Source organism: Geotrypetes seraphini, chromosome 2 (genome assembly GCF_902459505.1).
Source record: "Geotrypetes seraphini chromosome 2, aGeoSer1.1, whole genome shotgun sequence".
NCBI classification, from domain to species: domain Eukaryota; kingdom Metazoa; phylum Chordata; class Amphibia; order Gymnophiona; family Dermophiidae; genus Geotrypetes; species Geotrypetes seraphini.
The window spans coordinates 511,961,960-511,985,753 of NC_047085.1; the positions used below are offsets into that span (position 1 = coordinate 511,961,960).

A 23,794-nucleotide genomic window follows, 5' to 3' on the forward strand; every position below is an offset into this window, starting at 1 on the left:
GAGAGTACGTGACATTTAGGGTAAGACATAGTTACAGAATGAGTATAGACTTGGTAACATTGGGTGAGAGCAGTTATATTACATTACATATCAAATCTTTTTCCAGGCGTTGGTAGGTAATAAATCGGTAGGAAGAATTAGGTTTTATTTTTTTTTTTTTTTTTTTTTTGGTCGGTTGAGGATATGGTGTCAGGGAGTGGGTAACCTGGTCGGTGTATGTGGAAGAGGAGATTAGGTGTTTTGAATATGCTTTTTGAAAAGTAGCGTTTTGAGTTCTTTGCGGAATGCTTTGAAGTCAGATGTTGAGGTTAACAATCTGGTTATGGAGGGTTCGAGTTTTGCTGCATGCGTTGCTATGAGGTTATCGTAAAGCTTTTTACGATGAGTGCCGTTGAGTGGTGGGTATGAGAATGGTGTCAGTGTTCTTCTTATTCTGGGTGGAAGGTTTCGGTGTAGGCGATCGATTAGATAGGCAGGTGCTGTACCGTTGAGTACTTTGAAGATTAGACAGTATAGTTTGAATTGGATTCTGGCTCTGATCGGTAGCCAATGTGAGTCTAGGTAGGCGTTAGTTATGTGGTCATATTTTCTGAGGGAATAGATTAGTCTGAGAGCCGTGTTCTGAATGGTCTGTAGTTTTTTGATCATTTTTGTAGGACATGGTAGATATAGGATATTGCAGTAGTCCACAAGTCCTAGTACCAGGGATTGAACAATGATCCTGTAGTGTTCTTTGTCGAAGTATTTCCTTATTTTTCGTAAGTTGCGCATTGTGAAGAATGCTTTTTGGGTTGTTTTGTTGATTTGAGTCTGCATAGTGCAGCATCTATCTATCAGCACTCCCAGGATTTTGAGGGAGGTCTGGATTGGGTATTTGGTAGTTTTGATTTCCAGGTCTGTTATGGATGGGATTTTGTCCGTTTCAACTCGGCTGACTATCCTCGCGTGGCTGCGGTTTTGGCCCTATTTCCCGGCCTGTTACTGGCTTTAAGAAGTGCACTCAGTGCAGTCGGGTTATTTCTATTACTGACCCCCACCGTTGGTGCATTGAGTGCCTGGGAGCTGATCACCGGACTGAAACTTGCTCGCGCTGTGCCACTTTCAGCTTCGTAGGCGATGGTCAAAGATCCTCGAACTGTTTGGAGCGATGGATCCTTCGGCCGGGGCAGCCTTGGCCTCGACTCCGGCCTTGGCCCCGGCGGGGACCTCGGCCTCAATGGCCTCGTGAAGTCACCCTCTTTCAAGGCTTCGGTAGCTGCCCCAACGAAACCTGTGGCCTCGGGTAAGTATCATCTTCCTCCCTCAAGTTCACTAGCGAAGCCTTCCCTGGGGTCTCAGGGAAGTGCGGTGGGCCATGCCCTGTCGAGACCTCCCTCTAAGCGTGCCTCCACACAACTGTAATACTCTTCATCGAGGTCGCCTTTGTTGGAGCGCACTGCTGCACCTGTACGACCTGATCGATTGGTCTCGGTGCCGATGTTCGATGACATGCTGAAGGCCATCGTGAAAACGCAGATTTTCTTGGTCCTGAGCCAGCTTGCCCCTGCCTCGACCCTGCTCTCAGCAGGCCAACCTGAGCGTTTGCTCAATGCCCTTCAGGGTCAGTCTCGAAGGTCCCACAGGCTCTCCTCTAGTGGGTCTTCCCCTGCTGCTTCGAGGCTTGGGTCTTTAGCCTGTGCGCCTCGTTCGAAGCATCTGATGGAAGATGCTTCATCCTTGAGGCACCTGCATTCGAAGCGGCCGAGGGACTAGCCTCGCCGAGGTCGGTCTCCTGCCCTGCAGACCTCAAGGCACGTCAAGGCATCGGGGCGGTCGAGACGTTCCTCTCCTTTCCGTAGGCAGCCCTCCATATCTGTCTCTCCGGGTCAAGGTCGAGGACCCCTCCCTCGAGATCATCGGGGAAGTTGATCTCTTCTCCGCTTTCTCATACCCCGGGCTCTTCCCCGGGCAGGATGCAGCATTGGCGCTCTTCTACCTCTCCAGGGCTTCGAAGCAAGACGTCCTCGTTGTCCTTTTCTTGAGACTCAGACATGCCTGCTCTTTATTCTAGGAAAGCCTCCCCGTCCTTTTCGGTGGCTCGATGTTCTGGGTCTTCCTCACCTCGCGAGGTTATTCTTTCATCTCGGACCTCCTCCTTTGCAAGGTTTGTCTCGGACATGGGTAAGGCTCTTCAGCTGGACCTCCAGTCTGAATCCCGGTACACCCAGGAATACCTGGATGACTTGGAGCTCCCTCATCCTCCTAGGGAGTTTTTGCGTCTTCCTCTGAATCAGGTTCTGAAACAGACATTCTTCCGGAATCTTGAGACCCCTTATGCCATTCCACCATCCCTTCCAAGATGGAATCTCGATACTGCACGTTTCCATGTAAGGGCTTTGAAAAGGCGCAGCTTTCCCATCAGTCCTTGGTTGTGGAGTCCTCCCTGAAAAAGTCTAATTCCTCCAGGGTCTATGCAGCAATCCCCCAGGGCAGGGAGGGGAGGACGATGGACAAATTTGGTCGCCCGCTCTATCAGAACTCAATGATAGCGAACCGTGTCCTCAATTATAATTTTACTTTTACCTCTTATCTCAAGCACTGCCTGAAGGTTCTGCAGTCTTTCCTTCCTGACGTGCCCACTTGCTGTCAGCCGGCGTTCCGTCAACTTCTGGAGACGCTGTCCCAGGTCCGTCTCTATATGCTCCAGGCTGCATATGATGACTTTGAACTGTCATCCCGGGTCACGGCCTTTGCAGTGACGATGCGTCGCTTGGCCTGGCTGCGCATCGTGGACATGGACCCAAATTTTCAGGATCGCCTGGCAAATCTCCCTTGTGTGGGGAACAAGCTCTTTGACGACTCGATTGAGGCGGCTATGAAATGCCTTTTGGAGCATGAGTGATCCTTTGCCTCCCTGGTGCGACCTAAGGCAAAGGCTCCCCCTGCTAAACAGTATAAGCTTCCTCCGTGACACTATCCGCAGAAGTGCACCCTGGCTCTCTCCCGTCCACCTCCTCGGCAGCCTCAGCAGCAGCAGTGTCCCTCTAAACCTCAAACGCCTCCGGCGGTGAAGCCGACGCCGTCTTTTTGACAATTCCAGTCGGAGCACGCCAGTGTCCTTCGTCCATCGGTCTTCCCCCTGCCCATCAGGGATCGGCTCCATCATTTTTATAATCAGTGGGGGTTGCTGACAACTGACTCCTGGGTTCTTACCATAATTCGGGAGGGGTACTCTCTTCACTTTTGGCATGTGCCTCTGGTTCAGCCCCTATGGGAGTTTCCTTCTGACGGGTCGCAACTTCCCCTCCTGCTTCGGGAGGCCCAGGCTCTCCTCTGCCTCCGAGCTATCGAGGAGGTCTCGGTGTGCCAGTGGAAGTCGGGGTTTTACTCCCGTTTTTTTCTGGTTCCCAAGAAAACCGGGGACTTGTATCCCATTCTTGATCTGAGGGTTCTCAACAAATACCTGGTCAAAGAAAAGTTTTGCATGCTCTCTCTTCTGACATTGTACCCCCTAATGGACGAGGAGGACTGGTTATGCTCCCTGGATCTGAAAGAGGCCTACACGCACATCCGGATTCATCCGGCCTCTTGCCAGTTCTTGAGATTTTGGGTAGGGAATCTCCATCTGCAGTACCGTGTTCTCCCCTTTGGCCTCACGTCTTCCCCGAGGGTGTTCACAAAGTGTCTGGTGGCAATTGCTGCAGCCCTGCGGACGCAGGGTTTTCAGGTTTTCCCTTACCTCGACGACTGGCTCATCAAAGCGCCGTCTCGATTGGGGGTTATCTCAGTGACCCAACGGACTATTCTGTTCCTTCAACATCTGGGTTTCGAGATCAACTTCCCAAAATCCCAGTTATGTCCGTCCCAATCTCTCCAATTCATCGGAGCGGTGTTGGATACGCTTCACCTCCGCTCGTTCCTGACTTGGCCTCATCAGGAGACCCTCGCCTGCCTTTGCCGGAAGGTGTCTCTTCTATCGACCATCTCGGCCAAGAGCATGATGATCCTGCTAGGGCATATGGCCTCCACCGTTCATGTGACGCCTTTTGCCAGACTTCACCTTCGCGTTCTGCAGTGGACCCTGGCCTCGCAGTGGCGTCAGGACCGCGATCCGGTCTCATGCCGATTGCGGTGACTCCTTCCTTGAAATGATCTCTCCGCTAGTGGATGCGCATTTCCAATCTTTTAATAATAATAATAATAATAACAGTTTATATACCGCAGTACCGTTAAGTTGTATGCGGGTTACAAAAGATTAGTGAAGTACAAGTTGAGTTGACGTACAAGTTGAGTTAACTTAAGGGGTGTGGGAACAATAGGGAGAAAGGGCAGGAACACCGTTAGAGAGGGGAAAGAGAGAAGTGGGTCAGCTGTCTAGATATTTCAGGAATAGGTGAGTTTTGAGGCGTTTCCTGAATACCTCATAAGTGGTGGGCAATAGGAGTTGTTCTAGGTCTTTACCCCATAGAGCTGCTTGATGTGAGAGAAGATGCTCATGGTGTTTTTTTAGTTTGCATCCTCTAACCGGGGGAGAAACGAAATGCAAGTGGGAGCTTCTCTTGTGTTTGTTGGCTGAGAAGGAGAAGAGGTCAGTGATGTATTTAGGGGTTAGACCGTAGAAAACTTTAAAACAGAGGCAGGCGAACTTAAACTTTACACGAGCTTCCATCGGCAGCCAGTGTAGCTGTTTGAAGTATGGCGTCACGTGATCGAACTTCTTTAGACTGAAGATTAGTCTGACCGCAGTGTTTTGCATTAGTTGTAGGCGTCGCATATTCTTTTGGGGGATTGCTAAGTATGTGATGTTACAATAGTCGAGTTGACTTAATACGAGGGATTGTACCAGGATTCTGAAGGCAGAGTTATCAAAGTATGCTTTAATGGATTTAAGTTTCTAGAGGGTGAGAAAACCCTTTTTGATTAGGGAGTCCACCTGGTCTTTCATGGTGAGGCATTGGTCCAGAGTTACACCCAGTATTTTAATGGTGGGCTGTATAGGGTAGTTATGTTTGTTGATATCTAGTGGAGTTTTGGTGTCAAGAGGGCGTGGTGAAGCGACAAAGAATTTTGTCTTCTCAGTATTGAGCTTGAGTTTGAAGTCTGTCATCCAATGCTCCATCACGTTTATGGCTTCTGATGCTTTTGGAATTGTTTCCGAGATGGAGTTGGCAAATGGGATAATGATCGTAAAGTCATCAGCATAACTGAATAATTTTATCCCCAGCTGGGTTAATTGAACGCTCAGTGAGGTCATGTAGATATTGAAAAGCAGAGGGGATAGTGGGGACCCTTGCGGAACGCCGGATGAGTTGCTCCAGGTGTTGGAGAGATAATTGTTGAAGCGAACCTGATAGGTGCGGGATGAAAGGAAACCATGAAACCAGTTTAGCACTTCGCCTCTGATGCCAATAGCGTCTAGACACTGTAGCATTTTCGCATGGTCTACAAGGTCAAAGGCAGAGTTCATGTCGAATTGCATGATCAGGGCATTGAGGCCTTTGCTTAAAAGTAGGTGCAAGTAATCTAAGATGGCCGCAATTGCCGTTTCTGTGCTGAAAAGCGGTCTAAAGCCGGATTGAGTCTCATGAAGGAGTGAGAACTGGTCCAGATATTCCATTAATTGGGAGTGTACCAGCCCCTCCATGATCTTTACAATGAGTGGTATGGAAGCAATTGGTCTGTAGTTGGTAACTAGGGCTGACGATTCTTTGCTATTTTATAGGATAGGGGTTATTATTATGTGGCCTTTGTTGGTGGGGAATTTTCCATTTTTCAGGTTATGGGCTAAGTAGTGCAGTAGAGATAGTTTAAATTCAAGTGGTGCCGCTTTCATGATTTCCGGGGCACATGAGTCCAGGAAGCAGTATGATTTGGAGTATTTGTTATATAATTTGGTATAGTTATTCCAATCTATGTTTTGAAAGGAATCCCAGAACATGTCTGCAGGGGTTTCTTTTCCTTGTGTGTTAGCTATATGGTGCTCACTAGGTTCTTTTATTGAGCAATTGTTTCTTAGTTTTTTAATTTTTGAGTCAAAGTGCAGGGCTAGGTCATTCGCCGAGGGTAATTTAAAGTTGTGTGTGGGTAGAGTGTAGCGGGTGGTGTCGAATAAGTTAGTAACCAGATTGAACAGCTCTTTTGTATTAACTCCTCGTGAGCTGTTGCAGGATGAATTGATTTTGTTTGAGTAGAATGCTTTGCGTTTATCTTTTATCAGTTGTTTGTAGGTTTTTATATTGGCTCTCCAATTGTTACGGTCTGATAATTCTCCTGTTTTTTTCCATATATTTGTTATATTTATTTGCATTACTTTTACTGGTATGTTTAGGTGCAATGTTGTCTAAAATGCAGGTGCTGGTAGTGGTCCAGTGATCCCAGAAATCAACTTCTTCCTTTACCTCTGCTTGTAGTTTATATTGCGCCCAGTAGTTATCTGGGTTGATGTGGCCTCTCGTGAGATGTTCTTTTTTTATTTTTGGTCAAGTAATTTGTTTTCGTTGGAACCAGATTAGCTTGAAGTAGAAAGTGAAGTGGTCGGACCAGATGTCGTGGCACCAGGTGCCTCCTGGTAAGGAGATGGTGGGGTCTGGGATTTCCTTTGTGGACATGGCTACTACGTCTAGATGGTGGCCTTTTTCGTGAGTTTGTGCGGGGGGGGGGAGGGAGGTTGTAGTTAAGTAGGGATAGGAAGTTTTTGAATTCTTTTGCGTCTGTGTTGTCCTCTTCATCGAGATGTATGTTTATAACTCCTGCGATAATATTGTAGGAGGAACTAAGAGAGTTGTGTAGGACGAATTCACAAAAGTCCTCTTTGGCTTTTGACCAGCTTTTCGGAGGGACGTAGAATAGTATGCATGAGAGGGAATCTTCTAAGTGGATGTTACTGATTTTACAGGCTAGGATTTCTAGTTGGTTGGATGTTTTGGAGTCCATAAGTTCGAACTCGAATCCTTCTTTGAGAAGAATTGCTAATCCTCCTCCTTTTTTTCCCTCACGGTTTAGTGTAAGGATTTTGAAATTGTCGGGAAGGAGATCAGTAATTATTGGGTCATCTTCAGACAGTAGCCAAGTTTCGGTTAGAAAGAGGCAGGCTATTTGCTTGCTGATGATCCAATCTTTGATTAGAAAGGCCTTGTTCCTGACTGATCTAGTGTTAAGATAAGCACAGGGGATAGTAGCGGATGTGATGGGATTGGTATAGGTAATGGTTCTTATGGGTTTTACTACCCTTGCTCTTTTTTTGAGGGTGCGTTGATGTGTTCTTTTGTTTGAGATAATGCTAATGTTATATGTATTGTCTTCTTGTGGAATGGAGATGTGCGTGGTCGATAAAGCGGGGAAATAGGTAAATTGTAGTTGAGGGTAGAGAGTGTGAATCTCTTTGATGCTAATACTTAGCATGTAGAGTAGTAATATTAATAAGAGATTCATGGTTGGATTGTAGATGGGTTGGGGTGGAAAAGAAGATAAGTTAAATGGAAGTTGGTTTTGAGACGTCTCTGACCGTTTAGCGTCTAACAGCGTATGTGTCTAACAGTACATGCCACTAAGTTCTTCATGCATCTAACAGTACATGCCATTAACATTAACAGTACTTGTCATTAACAGTTTTCATGCGACTATCAGAACCTGTTCCTAGCGACACATGCGTCTAATAGTACATGTCGTTAATATTAACTGTGCATGAGCTTAACGGTTTTTCATGCGACTATCAGTACCTGCTCCCAACAATACATGCGTCTACCAGTACATGCTACTAAGTTCTTCATGCGTCTAGCAGTGCATGCCATTAACATTAACAGTACATGCCACTAACAGATTAACATGCAGTTTAACATGCCACTATCAGTATAAATTTTTTTTTTTTTTAAGCGACTAACAGTGCATGCCACTAGGAGTTTGTCAAGCGTCTAATGGTATCAGTGCTTCTGATGGTTGCACATGTTTCTAATACTTGTTGTAAGAGAAGGTCCGGTCTATGGGGGCTGTTAGGCCGTCACACAAAGGGCGCTTCGCCTTCGCCGCGCGCCGAACGGTAGTGCGCCATAGGCGCTGCTGTTTTAAATCAGGAAGAACCCCGCTGGTTCGGGAGGGGCGGAGCGGTTCTCGCACGCCTCGGTGGAGCAGGCTCCCGACGTGCTTTTTTGGGCCCGCTGCTGCTCTAAATGAAGAAGAACCCCGCTGGCTCGGGGGGGTGGGGGGGGGGCGGAGCGGTGCTCGCATGCCTCGGTGGAGCAGGCTCCCGACGTGCTTTTTTGGGCCCGCTGCTGCTCTAAATGAAGAAGAACCCCGCTGGCTCGGGGGGGGGGGGGGCGGAGCGGTGCTCGCACTCCTCGGTGGAGCAGGCTCCCGACGTCATCTTTTCAGAAGTTTTCTGTTTCATGCACCCCCTGATGACAGACTCGTCTGCCTACACTTGGGGGTCTCACCTCGACGGCCTCCGGATGCAAGGGCCTTGGTCTAGCGAAGAGCGGCACTGTCACATCAGTCTGTTGGAGCTTCGAGCCATTTTCAACGCTCTCAAGGCCTTCCTTCATCTGCTTCGTGACCAGGTGGTCCTCGTGCGGACGGACAACCAGGTGGCCATGTATTATGTCAACAAGCAGGGGGGTACGGGTTCCCTGTCTCTTTGCCAAGAAGCGCTGAGGATTTGGAATTGGGCGACCCGCCACAACATCTTTCTAAGAGCAATATACATTCAGGGCCAGCAGAACTGCTTGGCAGACAATCTGAGTCACCGTCTACAACCTCATGAATGGTCCCTCAGTTCGCTGACTCTACGTCAGGTGTTCGCCCGATGGGGGACCCCCCAAGTAGATCTGTTTGCATCCCCACTAAACCACAAGTTGTCTTGTTTCTGCTCAAGGATTTATTCTCCTCACCGGCTCGAGGCGGATGCATTCCTCCTGGACTGGAGGGATCTGTTTCTCTATGCATTCCCTCCATTTCCTCTGATTCTGAAGACTCTAGTCACGCTCAAGTCTGTTCACGCCATCATGATTCTAATAGCTCCTCGGTGGCTCAGTTAACCCTGGTTCTCCCTGCTGCTTCAACTCAGTGCCAGGGAGCCTCTACTTCTTCCGGTTTTTCCCTTCTCTGCTTTCTCAGAGTCGCGGCTCGCTTCTTCATCCCAACCTGCAGGCCCTGCATTTGACAGCTTGGTATCTTAGCACCTGACAGCCTCATTCCAGTTCTTTCAATCTGTTCGGGATGTTCTTGAGGCGTCCAGGAAGCGCTCCACTAGACAGTGTTATTCTCAGAAGTGGACCAGATTTTCCTCTTGGTGTTCGACGCTGCGCCTGGAGCCGCGTTCTGGCTCCTTGTCTTCCATGTTGGACTATCTGTTGCACTTGTCTTGGGCTGGCCTCAAATCAATTTCTATTCTAGTCCACCTCAGTGCCATTGCTACCTTTCACCAGCCGCTTGAGTGGAAACCGCTCTCTTTTCATCCGGTGGTTTCCTGGTTTATGAAGGGTCTTTTCAATGTTCATCCTCCACTCAAACCTCCTCCGGTGGTTTGGGATCTTAATGTTGTGCTTGCTCAGTTGATAAAGCCTCCCTTTGAGCCAATTGATCAGGCTCATTTGAAGTATCTCACTTGGAAAGTGCTGTTTCTTATTGCTCTCACATCCGCTCGCAGGGTCAGTGAGCTGCAGGCTTTGGTTGCGGATCCTCCTTTCACCGTTTTTCATCTTGATAAGGTGGTCCTCCGTACTCATCCTAAATTCTTGCCTAAGGTGGTTTCTGATTTTCACCTCAACCAATCCATTGTTCTTCCTGTGTTTTTTCCTAAGCCCCATTCTCATCCTGTAAGAGGGCGTTGGCTTTCTACTTGCAACACACTCAGGCTCATTGGACTGACCCCCAACTTTTCATTTCTTTCGATCCGAATCGGTTGGGGCGTCCCGTGTCTAAATGCACCTTATCCAACTGGTTGGCTGCGTGTATCTCTTTCTGCTACGCTCAGGCTGGTCTCGCTCTGCCAGGTCAGGTCAAGGGGCACAAAGTCAGAGCAGTGGTGTCGTCGGTTGCTTTCCTCAGGTCCACTCCTATTGAGGAGATCTGCAAGGCCACCACTTGGTCCTCTGTTCATACCTTCACCTCTCACTACTGTCTGGATACCATTTCCAGACGAGACGGCTAGTTTGGCCAGTCTGTTTTGCGTAATCTGTTCTCCTAAATTGCCAACTCTCCCTCCATCCCCTTTTGGTTAGCTTGGAGGTCTCCCACATGTAGAGAATATGTTGCCTGCTTGTCCTGGGATAAAGCACAGTTACTTACCGTAATAGGGACAGCAGGCAGATATTCTCGCAACCCACCCACCTCCCCGGGTTGGCTTCTTTGCTAGCTACCTGAACTGAGGCCACGCTGAGGAGATGTGCCCCCTAGCTGAGCGGGAAGGCACACGCGCATGCGTGGTGCAGCACTAGCAAACTTAGATCTTCAAGCAAGTTTTCTTGTGAGAGTGTCTGATTGGGGCTCTGTAGATGACGTAACCCACATGTAGAGAATATCTGCCTGCTGTCCCTGGAAAACACCTGTTACGGTAAGTAACTGTGCTTTTTAGGGAAAAGATAGTAGCTTATTTTGTTCTATATGAGAACAGCTAATATTGAAGATAGACACACTCAAGTTAGCCTGTGGTAGTCTTGGAAACATCCATATTAGACCCAATTTGCCATATGTCATTCTGGGTAGGATGATTATACAATAAGGAAGTCCTCTTCTTCTTGGTTTGCATATTTTTCTTTGAACAAAGGGGAAGTATAACTGAGTTTTTATGTTTATTCCTGGAAACAGGCTCTGTAAGGATAAGTCCTGATCTGTTATCGTGGATTAAACAAGATGGAGAGACACATATCCAGGATCCCCAGGAGTCAGGAGAGAGAGATGTTAGACATTCAGACATGGGTGAGTAACAGATACTCTACAGAATGATATTGGCTATAGTAATAACTACAATACAGAGTAAGAGGAGGTATTTCAGTGTACTGGCGAGCAATAACTACTCTACAGTATAAGGTGATCTTAGAGTACAACAGAGTAATAGTAACTATAGAGAGTAAAACAAATGACTTATCTGTACGGAGAGCAGTATATGATGATGTCATCTGATGGAGCCCAGCATTGGAAAAAGTTTAGAAAGCCACAGATGTTTCTAGAGCTTTCATGAGCTACAGACCTTGAATCTCTAATTCTTCCCATTCTGTGTCTTCACGGTTGAGCACCTCAGTCCTGTCTCCTGCTCAACAGAGAAACTGCTCCCAAGGCAGGTGAGTGGGGCTGAACAGGCAGAATACATGTTCCAGTGCGAGATATTCTAGACATGTGGGTTGTATCCCAGTGGCTTTGCTCCACCTCTAAGAACATAAGTTTGTGCAGAATTCTCCAGTGACGCATAATTACCTGAAGTTGGCATAGAATTTAGTATCGGGCTGCACTCCTTCTCTGAATCACTACCGGCAACTTCGAGTAGCCTGTGTGTACTCTGCAGGCTTCCCTCTACCGCAGTCCCATCTTCAATAATGTCACTTCCTCTCTCTTTGCCAGAACCATAGTAGAGGAAAACCTGCAGAGCTGGTGGGAGGCTGCTATTGAGTGGAATCTGCGTGGCTGTGATAGTGGACAATGGGGAGAAAGTGAGAGATGTTGGCTGGTGAGGGTGGATGAGAGATGCTGGCTGGGGAGAAAGATAGCATGAGATGCTGGCTGTGGGTGTTCAGGGGTAGAGAGAGAGATTTTGGCTTGAGAGGGGCTAAGGGAGGGAGGCTGGCTGAGGGGTGGAAGATCCTGCACAATAAGAGGCACAGAAACATAGCGAAGAGATCCTAGATGGGGACTGAGCATAGAGACAGGGACACTGAAGCAATGCTGGGCACAGAGAGGGACAGACATGGAGAATGCTTGATGGGGAGAGAACATTGAGACAGGGGCATAGAAGGACCTCTAGACACAGGGGCATTGCTTGAAAATGCGCGTAATTCCGCACGTTAAATCGCTAGCCGCTAACGCCTGCATTGAGCAGGCGTTAGTTTTTAGCCGGCCGTGGGGATTAGCGTGTGATGAAATGTCCAACGCACTAACCCTGCTAGCGCGACTTGATAAAAGGACCCCATAGAGCCTTTTACTGAGGTTTCTTGGGTAATTTATTGATAATCCCTTACCATCCCACTTTAAGATCTTAGAACCAGAAGTGTCTTAACCTGTCTCTGTCTTCAGCAAAATTGGATCCTCACTTTTATTCTTTAGCATTTTGGGGATTCTGATATTACAGTAGACATATACATAGCTATGGGATCAACCCTACTGGTTTCTGTATCGTCGTTTTTGTCTTTTGTGTTTTTGATTATATTGGGTAAATTATTATTGTAAACTGTGCTGTTCGGTCCCTAATAGAAGGGCACTATATCAAGTATTTGCAAAACTGTTTATTAGTCAAAAGCGCAATCAAAAACCACCAGACAGAATAATACAGCAAAGACCAGATTTTCAAATTTTCAAAACCATAAAAAACCTCCCCCATCCCCCACCCAAAAGAAATAAAAATAAGTGAATAAAGAAAGAAAAATAAAGAAATAAAAGGCATGGAGCAGCAGAAGAGCAAATGTCACAATCAATACAAGAAAATAATTATTCAGTCAAATATTCAATACATGACTTTGAGCATAATGGGTCAAAGAGGCCCAGAAAGGCTCCCAAGTTGTAGGGATGGAATACAGTAAACACACACACGCAGTCTAAGAGTCGGGATGGAGGCGCTCCCTTTAGGATAGCTCCGAACCCTTTTATTGAGTTTCTTATGCTAATTACATCAAAGTAACTCCTTCGATTACATATCTAATGATTGGAGGATACAAAGTTCATGCCTTTACAGCGTGGATACCCTCAGACCCTGCACGTGTGCAAGGCTGGTCAGCTGATGTATTTATGCTTGTTTCTGCACGTAGGCAAGGGCCTGATTAACACGTGTACAGAGCCTGAGTCTTTGCACATATGCAATGCCTGTTAGCTGATGTCCTTTCCAAATAAGGACAGCTCAAATAAGATAAGAGTTAATATGTGACAGGGGTCTTATGACAAAAAAGTAGGGGGGAATGTCTCAGCATCCTGTCACAAGGTGCTAACATATTCCTTTGCTTAAGAATGGCTAAGTGGCATATAAGGGGGAGAGAGGGAATGAGCAATGATTCATACTTTTTTCACAAGGCCTCAGATCCTTACACAGGGCCTTAGATCAGTGCTTACCTTGCCTATTGTAGGGATGGAGATCTGATAAGTTCTGACCCAGGGCATCAGAACACAGGCAGGGTCAGCACACAAATGGTTCTGAACACAGGCCAGGTCGGCACACTGACCTAGGCCCTGTGTGCAGATCTAGGCCTGTGTGTGGATCTAAGCCTGTGTTTGGATCTGAGGCCCTGTTTCTCATTCCCTCTCCCTCCTGTCACGTATACATTGTAAGCAAGGACAAGGTTTGCACCTTGAGACAGAATGCTGAGGCATTCCCCCCTCCCCGACTCTTGCCACTTATTAACCTGACATAGGCTTGCCCTTATCTTATTCCTTATCTTGTTTAAGCATCCCTTATATGGGCAACAATCAGACTTTGCCTGAGCAAGGCTAATCAAGAGAGCTTAAGAAGCATGCATTATAACCTTTGGACTGTCACATGCCATAGTAAGATTTGAGACATATCAGAAATGTACACATTGGGAATCACTTTATTGTAACTGTTATTATGTATTCATATGTCACGTGAGATAGTAACTTTGAGAATCACATGAAATAGATAAACAAGGTATTGCCTTGGTCTAATCCTCATTGTAAATGCATTATGACATTATAACCCTTGTAGAGCATTAGTTAAGTAATTAATGGAACTATGATTCTCAATAAAAGGAGGGGAGACCATCCATTTAGGTCGCCTCATCCCACTCTGAGCATTGTGTGTGCAGCATCATTGCTACAGCCTGTGTGCTGACCTTGCCCTGGTTCAGAACTGCATCCCTTCATTTCCCCTTACTTTACTATTTTAAGGGCTTTACGGAGGTAAGGCAAATCTGCTCGGGATAATTTGCGATAGCGACCATAAAATGGGCTTATGAGCAAGTTAAACAAAGAAGGCAGGCATTGCACAAAACAACAGAGAGTAATCAAAAGACCTGTTGGAACCACTGGCCAGCTGGTAATCCAGAGTTCCAGACCGTAGAACATGCCACCACTCTGGTAAGTTATCTTGTTCTTATATAATGCTAACCCAGGTACACCAACTAAAGAAATTGCCAAAGAGACAATTTCAGCTTTTGAGAGCAGGTTAACATTGCTATCACACTGGTCAGTTAAGGCATAACTATCAGAGACAGAGCGTTTTTCAGCATTGGGTATAGTGTGTTAAATTAGCAGGAACATCCTGCAGGTAGGACAAGGTGAGCATTAATATATGAAATATTTGCAAAATGTGAACAGGTCCATAAAGCTAGTTCACTGTTAATGCAATTTCTAGTACAATTATCTACCCTAGCACGACATATGGGGGTATAAATGGTCATGGCATCCCAGGGTAATTTTCTGGCTACATTTTCCCCATGATGTAACCATGGTATATGATAATTCATCGTCAGTCATAAAATTGGTTGATTGGGAAATCTTTCCTATTCCCCTTGGCACTAACTTAACCATTTCCATATAATCAACCATTCCATCTCCAATCTTATGACAATATCAGACAACTTCAAAACATTCAGAAAAGAAATCAAAACCCTACTTTTCAAAAAATTCATTCAAATATCTTAACCCCCTCCTCTCTTACCTCCAGAAGATTCACCTACCTTCAGATAACCTTCCCCCAAATTACCCACCTTAACACCTTCCAATTAAACAAATACCATAAATAGATTGTAACCTACCCTCTCTAACTGCATTCCATATGTATTTTTCATACAGTTCTTCACTGTCAGTTTAATCTCCATCCTATAAGTTCACATAGAATTTTTCTTTTTTCAACCATCTTTATTTTCTCTTCTTTATTAATTTCCAGGTACTTTAGTTAGATTGTGAGCCTTCGGGACAGTAAGGGAATTTTTTTAAGTACCTTCTTACTTCTCATTTATAATCTTAATGTATATTTTCTTCAAACCACTTAGAACCTAACGGATGTAGCGGTATATAAGAAATAAATTACATTACATAATGCCTCTGGAAGGTTTAAAATCTGAAGTCTTGATAGTAATGTTTTATTTTTATATGCACATTTCAAATATAAAGACACACCCACAATTCACACACCTAATCAAACACATTCTCACACACCCAGTCTGGGGCCCCAAACACATCACACGCATATCTATCATATTCAATAATTACTAACAGGTTGTTTATATTATAATCAAAAATGTGAGTCCCTATATCTTCCTAAGCCAGACTGAGAGGTCTGGCATTAATTAGCGTTCCCTAGTAGATATGTGAAGCATATAAAAAAATCCCTAAAATGTCCCTAAAATAAGAGAACCTCAAGATTGCTTTCCCTATACCCAGAAGTGCCGGGCATAGTAACTTAGAATTAAATGCATTAAGATGAAGGAAACCCTAAAAAGCCCAAATATAAGCATAATATGTACAGTTAACTCATGTGAAGCTGATACAAACAATAAACACATACAAGTCAGATTTTGTCTTCTTTGAGTGTGGTGCAAGGGCCAAGTTCTCAAATTAAATTTAAATCGTTAAAAGAACTTGTGATAGGTCAGCAAATAATCAAAAATGTAAATCACTGCCACCTGTGGGACAGACCTATGACCTACGACGGGTGTTACAGTACATAAAAATATGGGATAAACAAATAGTTCTTTTCCGAGAACAATGCATGAGACCATAATAAAGAAAATACAACAGCTAACAAAATATCATAATGGGCCGATTAGATTATGCAATAAAGCATAATTATAATTCAGAAGTACAATTCAAAGAAGGTAAAGTAAGGTATAATGGCAATAAATGTAGAGGATCCTCTGAAGATCTGCAGTGCTACTATAAATAGCTTGCATGGTGTGGGTGTATTTTTTGGCAGAAAGGTATTAAACCATAGTACAGGTTTGTTAAATAAAAAAAAACCACAACAGTTGCACACCTAATGTGAAAATTATCAGTCTTTTTCAAGGTGAGAATGGAAGCTTTTAATGTGTCCCCAAGTCACAGGATCAGTCTTTAAATAACGCTTTCTTTTCCGGTCGTCTTGTTGTGGTATGGGAACTTGTGGTCTCTGTAAGATGGAATCAAATTCAGGAATAGGATTCTGCAATTGTTGATGCCAGGACATTCCCTTCTTCTTCTGTAGTTTCCAAGACTGGAACAGGCGGCTGCGCCGTGCCGGTCGCACGTGTCTGCTCGGCACCCAAACCGAACCTGTAGGAGTTAAGACAGCGGCATAACCCCTTCCCCAGGTTATTAAGGGAGCAGGTGCTTGCCAGACAGCATTAGGAGACAGTACAGTACTCTGAAAAATAGTTCAAATGGTTAATAGTGAACAAAACAATGGATAAAGACATTTGAACCTGTCTCAAATTAGGAACAGCATATTTCACTGGTTTCTGTTTTAATAAATAAGATTTTAATGTACGGTTGGCATGTTCTACAATGGCTTGTCCTGTAGAATTATAAGGCAAACCGTGAATCAGCTGGATATCCCATTGTAATCAAAACTCAGAACAAGCTTTGGAAGAATATGCAGGACCATTGTCTATTTTTAAAGTTTTTGGCTTTCCCAAAACTGCAATGCATTGTAACATGATTAATTACTTGATTCGTTGTTTCTCCTGTTAGTGATGTTACCCAAAGATACCCAGAATATGTGTCAATAGTAACGTGCAGATATTTCCATTTCCCGAAAGGGGATATTGTGTGACATCCATTTGACACACTTGATTTACTGCAAGTCCCCTGGGGTTTACCCCATACTCAGCAGCCGAATGTAGTTGTGAGCATTGTGGGCAAGATTGAGCTATAGGTGTAGCTTGATTTAAGGGAATTTTAAATATTTTCACCAAGGCTTTAGCATTTTGGTGGAAGAATGCATGACTGTCTATGGGAGTGGTAAATTGTGCAAAAACCATCCTGGTTGCAGCGTCTGCAAGATTATTTCCTGTAGAAATTACTCCAGGAAGATTTTGATGGCTACAAATGTGAAATACACTAAGAGAGTGTTTACTTGTCGACAATAACAAGCGTAATTCAAGAAACAATGGTAGTAAGTTGTCATCAATTGACGGGGTGACGGAGGCACCAGGAAGCTGGTAAACTAAATTACGAACGTACAGACTGTCTGTGATCAGGTTCAATGGACAGTGGGAAAAGGTTTGCAGTGCAAGAATAACAGTGGCTATTTCTGATCGCTGAGTGGATTGTTGCAGGGGAGTGAACAAGACCCAAGAAGTATTTTCTTGGGTCCAGTGCACGTCTCCGCATGTCTTGCTGCCATCTGTATAGACAGTGAGAACGTCAATTATAGGTGTTAAACTTAGTACAGAATGACAATCCAAAACGCCTTCTGCAACAAGAATTAAACATTTATCTTTAGGATAATGATGACAAATATGACCGATGTAATTTGTTAATGCAATTTGCAATTCCTCATTATATTGAAAAAGAAAGTCCCATTGCTCTTGTGAAATGGAAACGGTAATAAATACCAAGTCCAATCCCAAAATGTTTAAGACTTAATTGAGGAGAGCTGATATTTTTAGAGGGGCATATGTGGTAAATAGATCCATTCCACTATATGTAAACGATTATCTGGGGTTAGCTGGCCTAAAACCACAATAGGTTGGCGTTTCTGCGGAAGGATTAATAAGGAAAGTTCTATATTATCTTGAATCCTATCAACCCATTGCGTTAATAAATGCTGGTTAATAATCGCTATCACTTTTTGAATGTCTGGTGTTATATAGATCAAATCTGAAGGTTGTTTCCAACAAATTACCAAAATACTATTAATATACAAATATTAATTTGTGCCCACTCATTGAGGAGTCTATTAATTCTTGTAATAACATGATTCAAAAATAGCTTACCTTAATTGCAATTATCTTGGAAGGCATTCCATATCTGGGGACAGTTCAGTCAGTGATACTGAATCACTTACCCACTTTTTCTGTAAAACATTTTTCTTTTCACAAATAAAAGACGTGAAATCCAACAACTGTTAAATTGCAAGTTCATTTATATGTAAACATTAAGATCACCGTAGAAGGCTCCTATCTTAAAGAGATTACCTGTCAAAAAAGTTTAAATTAACCTCTGTGTTAATTCTGCCATCTAGTTAATGATTGGCTTAACCAGAGTGAGCAAGTGCTATGGAATGTTACATCCTTCATATCTAATCCTGGACAAACCTAGATTACTTCAAGGTTATCAGTATTGAAGAGTAGTAAACAAAGGACCTGGGGAGAGAAGCCCTTAACAGACTTGATAAGAAGTGCAAAGGTCAGGTAGTTTGGGAGGACATTGACCCCAGCTACAGTATCAGAGTCAATCAAGAAATTTAACAGTGACTCCAATTTAGGAGGGATAATTAACGCCCCACATCTTAGTCACCAGTATTTCAACTGATGTACAAAAATATAATTTATATAAGTCTCAAATTTATGAAAGAAGGGGCTGTAAAATCCTTATCCTCTCTCTAGAGCTTTTGACCAACTTATCCTTCGCTAATTTCTCTTCAGACCCATTTATCAGTCACACAAAAAAAACACATACATTCAGTTCCACTGAGCTAATTCCTGCACCTACAAACCCTCTAACCTCATCTCCTGCTTTTTTCTTTTACATTTTGGACAAGTATTAGGTGGTCGCCCTCTGTTCAATATGGGCGATTTATTACTATTTGCCTTGCAGTTTCGTTTGAAGTGTTCTGATTTCCCACAGCCATAACAACCTTTTAGGGTGGAACTTATTTGTACTGCAGCTGCTAAAATGCCCATTGCTTCCTGTAACCTATTTATATATTCTATATCAGGCTCGATGGCTCCATGTTTGTTAACTGTTTGCATAACTTTTAACTGGTGTTCCTGAGGCTAATTGATCTGGGGTATAAAGCCCTCCAGACTGTAGAGCTGTCCATTGAGCCTCCCTTTTATATTCACTAAACACACATAACATATTGACTCGTAATCAATACCATGCGCATAATGTCTTTCCAATCTTGTGGTAGTAAAGTATGTGCTCCAGCCATGGATTCAAATAACCCGGCTGTGAAATTACTTTTTAAACCTGTCTCTAAAATAGATTTATGAATTTCTTGCAATATTGCAAAGGATAATGGTTGATAAGTAGCTATCTGTCCTGGATCATTAGGATCTTGGACATATGTGACTGGGTAGGCTTGAATTAAATCTTTCATGTCCTCTGCTGCTAATTGCTCTTCCTCTCTGGCCTTTTTTATCATTGTTTAAAACGCACTTAGAGGTTGCTCTAATGTTTCTTCCTTTTTTGCCCTTAAAGGAGCTGGGGATACTTGTGCTGGAGGTATGATTTTTGCATATGTGTTTTGACTTGAATAGTCAGGGGGGGGGGTAATCAGTCAGTGAGACCGTGGCCATCTTGGAGGGCGCCTCTGTACCTTCCTTCTCCAAGGCACGCTTGCACTGATGCCATAAATTTAATATGGCTGCCTAGGCCATAGGCTCAGCATACAAAACTTTCCCGACTCTAAGCCAATCTTCTAATTTTAATAATCCCTTTTCTGGATACCGGGAACAGTGCTCTCCTATCTCTTGTACTAAACATTCTCACTGGGAATCAGAAGCCTCTTTATCTGTATGTCTCAGAATATACTTCAATTCTGTCACATGAGCACGCTGTAAATCTGACAGGGAATTTCCCATACTTACTCGAAGGGATCCCGGAGGATGAGGTGCACCAAGTCTTATCAGACGGAGCAAGCATGGCGAGGGTCCCTGTTCCTGGCGCCACTTGTAGGGATGGAACACAGTAAACACACACACGTAGTCTAAGAGTCGGGATGGCAGCGCTCCCTTTAGGCTAGCTCTGAACCCTTTTATTGAGTTTCTGATGCTAATTACATCAAAGTAACTCCCTCGATTACATATCTAATGATTGGAGGATACAAAATTCATGCCTTTACAGCGTGGACACCCTCAGACCCTGCACATGTACAAGGCTGGTCAGCTGATGTATTCTATGCTTGTTTCTGCATGTAGGCAAGGGCCTGATTAACACATGAACAGAGCCTGAGTCTTTGCACTTATGCAATGCCTGTCAGCTGATGTCCTTTCCAAATAAGGACAGCTCAAATAAGATAAGAGTTAATATGTGACAGGGATCTTGTGACAAAAAAGGAGGGGGGAATGCCTCAGCATCCTGTCACAAGGTGCTAACATGTTCCTTTGCTTAAGAATGGCTAAGTGGCATATAAGGGGGAATGAGGAATGATTCATTCTTCTTTCACAGGGCCTCAGATCCTTACACAGGGCCTTAGATCAGTGTGCTGACCTTGCCCTGGTTCAGAACTGCATCCCTTCACCAAGTAAGTTGTAATTGATGGCCCTTAACGGAGTCTATCTCAGAAATGTCACAACATTTCATCTTCAATTGATAAATCATCAAGGATCGCCATTGTGCCAAGGTAGGAGGATGCGCATCCAGCCAATGTACTAGAATAGATTTCTTTCCAGACAATAGGGCACTCTTCAAAAAAGTACATAGGCCTCTCGGAACAGATCCTGGACCTGATGGGCCGCCGTATGAGCAGACTACTGAGCATGATGGACCTCTGGTCTGACCCAGCAGAGGCACTGCTTATGTTCTTATGTTCTTAGTCAAGGCTAAAGTCATGAAGAGCATCTTTGGATGAGGCAAGCAAAGAGTGTTCCAAAGATGAGCAATGTGATGATGAAGGATCTTCCAAAAGCATAAAACAACTGGATAAGAATAAAACATATGCCCCAAAGTTTCATTCACCCCCCCCCCCCACACACACACACACATTTAGGACAACAGGAATCCGGACGAAGAGCAGCACGATATACTCTAGCAGGGGAAATGTAAACCCGCATAAGCAGTTTATATTGCAATTCAATCAAGGGAATGGAAGCCCAAGACTGCTTAAAAGACTTCAAAGTACCTTTTAGCAATTCTGCAGAAATAGGGGTCCCCAAATCAACAGACCAACGCTCACTCAAAGAAGCAAAATCAAAACCAGGGGCCTCTTCCAACAAAAATTTATGGTGGAAGCGCAAAGAAATCATAGACTACGCCTCCAAGCAATAAGCTTCTTTCAAGGAGTCATAAACGGCCTTGGTTAAGGTTACAGGTGGTAAGGTACGTACATAATGTTGCAACTGCAAATAAGGGAATATATCATTAGGCTGTCCCGCTGAGGTAAGTATATGGTGTAAGTAGACTTATCTTTATCTGACCAAGAATCAAACAGGGACGTCTCCATCCCAGGACGGAATTGTGGATTTCCCTTGATTGTCAATAAAGGGGAGCTAACTGAAGAAAGTTTCAAATATGCACAAGTCTGTTGCCAAGCCTTACAAACCGAAAAGTAAACCGGATAAGTAGACAACACAAATTGTAAACATTGATCTGGAGCATGCAAAAGTGTACTGACACAGTATAAGGAGCAAGAAGTTCCAATTCCACAGAAGTATAAGAAAAATAAAAGGTCCCATGATATCAATCATTTAAATGACGCAATTGGCAGGCAATAGCAAAATTATGAATATTAAGCAATCCCAATCCTCCCTTATCCTGAGGCATAGTAAGAGTCGCATAAGAAATACGAGCACATTTGCCCCCACACAAAAATTGCTGTATAGCCCTACGGAGCCAGAGATGATGATCAGTCGAGCACAGTAATGGCAGCATTTGAAAAAAATATAACCATTGAGGTACTACAATCCTATTATATAATGCTATACGCCCCATCAGAGAGAGCGGGAACGACTGCCACATGCATAACTTAGTTTCAGTAGTCTGAAGTAACGACTCCAAATTAAGCGAAGCCAAAGCAGACAAGGCCCCAGAGAGCCAAAGTTCAAAATACTTAAGTTTACCATCTGGACATTTAAGAGAAAACAGTCCCTCCCAATCGGTTTGCACTGACAAAGGAATCGCTAAAACTTTAGACTTATGAGCGTTTAAACGATATCCTGAATAATAACTAAATTCCCCCAAGGCTCCCAATGCATGTTGTAAGAAAGAATATACATTAGTTAAAACCAAAAGGATATCTTCAGCAAAGGCCATTGATTTTACTTGTCCTGATCGAAACTGGACTCCCACCACAGCTGGATCCCTCTGTAGAGTTCTCAACAAGGGTTCGAGATATAACAAAAACAACAAAGAGGACACCCCTGTCGTGTACCCCTACAGATAGAAAAGGAATCAGTTACACTACCATTAACCAAAAGAGCCGCCGATGGGGAAGAATAAAGAGCGCTCAACGCCTGACGAAACCACCCCTGAAAACCCATATAATCTAAGACACGGAACAAATAAGACCAACTGACTTGGTCAAAAGCTTTCTCCGCATCCAGTCCCATTAAAAGTAGGGGTTCTTTAATGTGCAAACAATGGGCTACAGATAACAAAACCTTCTGCACGTTGACAACAGACTGCCTGCCCCGCACAAAACCCACCTGCTCCGGACAAATATAACGTGGCAAAATGAGAGCCAGCCTAGTAGCCAAAATCCAGGCTAATATTTTTAAATCAACATTAATAAGGGAAATTGGGCGATAAGAATCAGGGCAATGTGCAGGCTTAAGAAGCAATGTAATCAAAGCTTGGTTGGTATGCAATAGGAAGCCTCCCACAGTAAAACCCGCTTCATAATAGTCTACCAACTGAGCAGGCACTAAATGGGATACAAGTTTATAAAAATCAGGAGAATAACCATCAAGACCAGGTGCTGTACCATGCTTCATCGCCTTTATCACTTTCTGTACCTCCAAACCCGAGATGGGACCATTCAAGGCAACCAAATCACAATCACTAAGACGAGGCATACTATATCAAGTATAATTAATCTATATAATAAAACCGTAGGCGGCGCATGCGCAGTCTTATCGACGTGCTTCCATGATCCGTATGTCCGTGGCCGCCAAGAGTGCAGCATGCCCCGCGCTTACTACAGCCCCATGCGCAGCTGAGTTCGGCACGGCGGTTTCCCCAGATAGGGAAAGTCGAACAACTCACTCCCGACGCGCAGCTGAGTTTGGCACGGCGATTTCCCCGGTTTCCCCAGATAGGGGAAGCCGAACTGCTCACTCCCGCCTCATGGTCCTGCCGCCGCTCCTGTTCACAGCGGCCTGCACGTCGATGACTCCCCCCCCCCCCCGGGGGCTGCCTAAAGAAAAAAAGCTTCACGGTGCTTGGCCCGCCAAACAATTTCTGCCGTTGCCTAAATTTGCCCCACCGTTCCTTCCCTTCCTCCATCAGGTACAGTTCAGCGCCGCTAAAAGGAGCTGCTTTGAAATTGGAGCCCTGCCGCCACCGTAACACGTTCCCTCTGCCGCAGTCCCATATGTCAGAGAAGGGGCGGGACCAAGGCAGAGGGGAACGTGCTACGGCAGTTGCAGGCCTCCGATTTCGACGCGGCTCCTTTTAACATTGGTGGATTCACTGCACCTGATGGAGAGAGGGAAGGAAAGGTGGTTGTGCGCTGTTGAGCCCCTCTTTGCCCTCAGACCCTCTCCTAACTGCTCCCTCCTGTCTCAGACCACTGGGGGGAGGTGCCTGTCTTCAGCTGCAGGGATGGAGGGAGGGAAGAAGAAAGAAGGGGCCCTGGCAAGCG

The 23,794-nt window shown here is 44.6% G+C and overlaps 1 pseudogene; it reads left to right on the forward strand.

Annotated features, from left to right (window-relative positions):
* LOC117354987 overlaps window positions 1-23,794 on the forward strand; it is a 73,037-nt pseudogene that overhangs the window by 21,252 nt on the left and 27,991 nt on the right.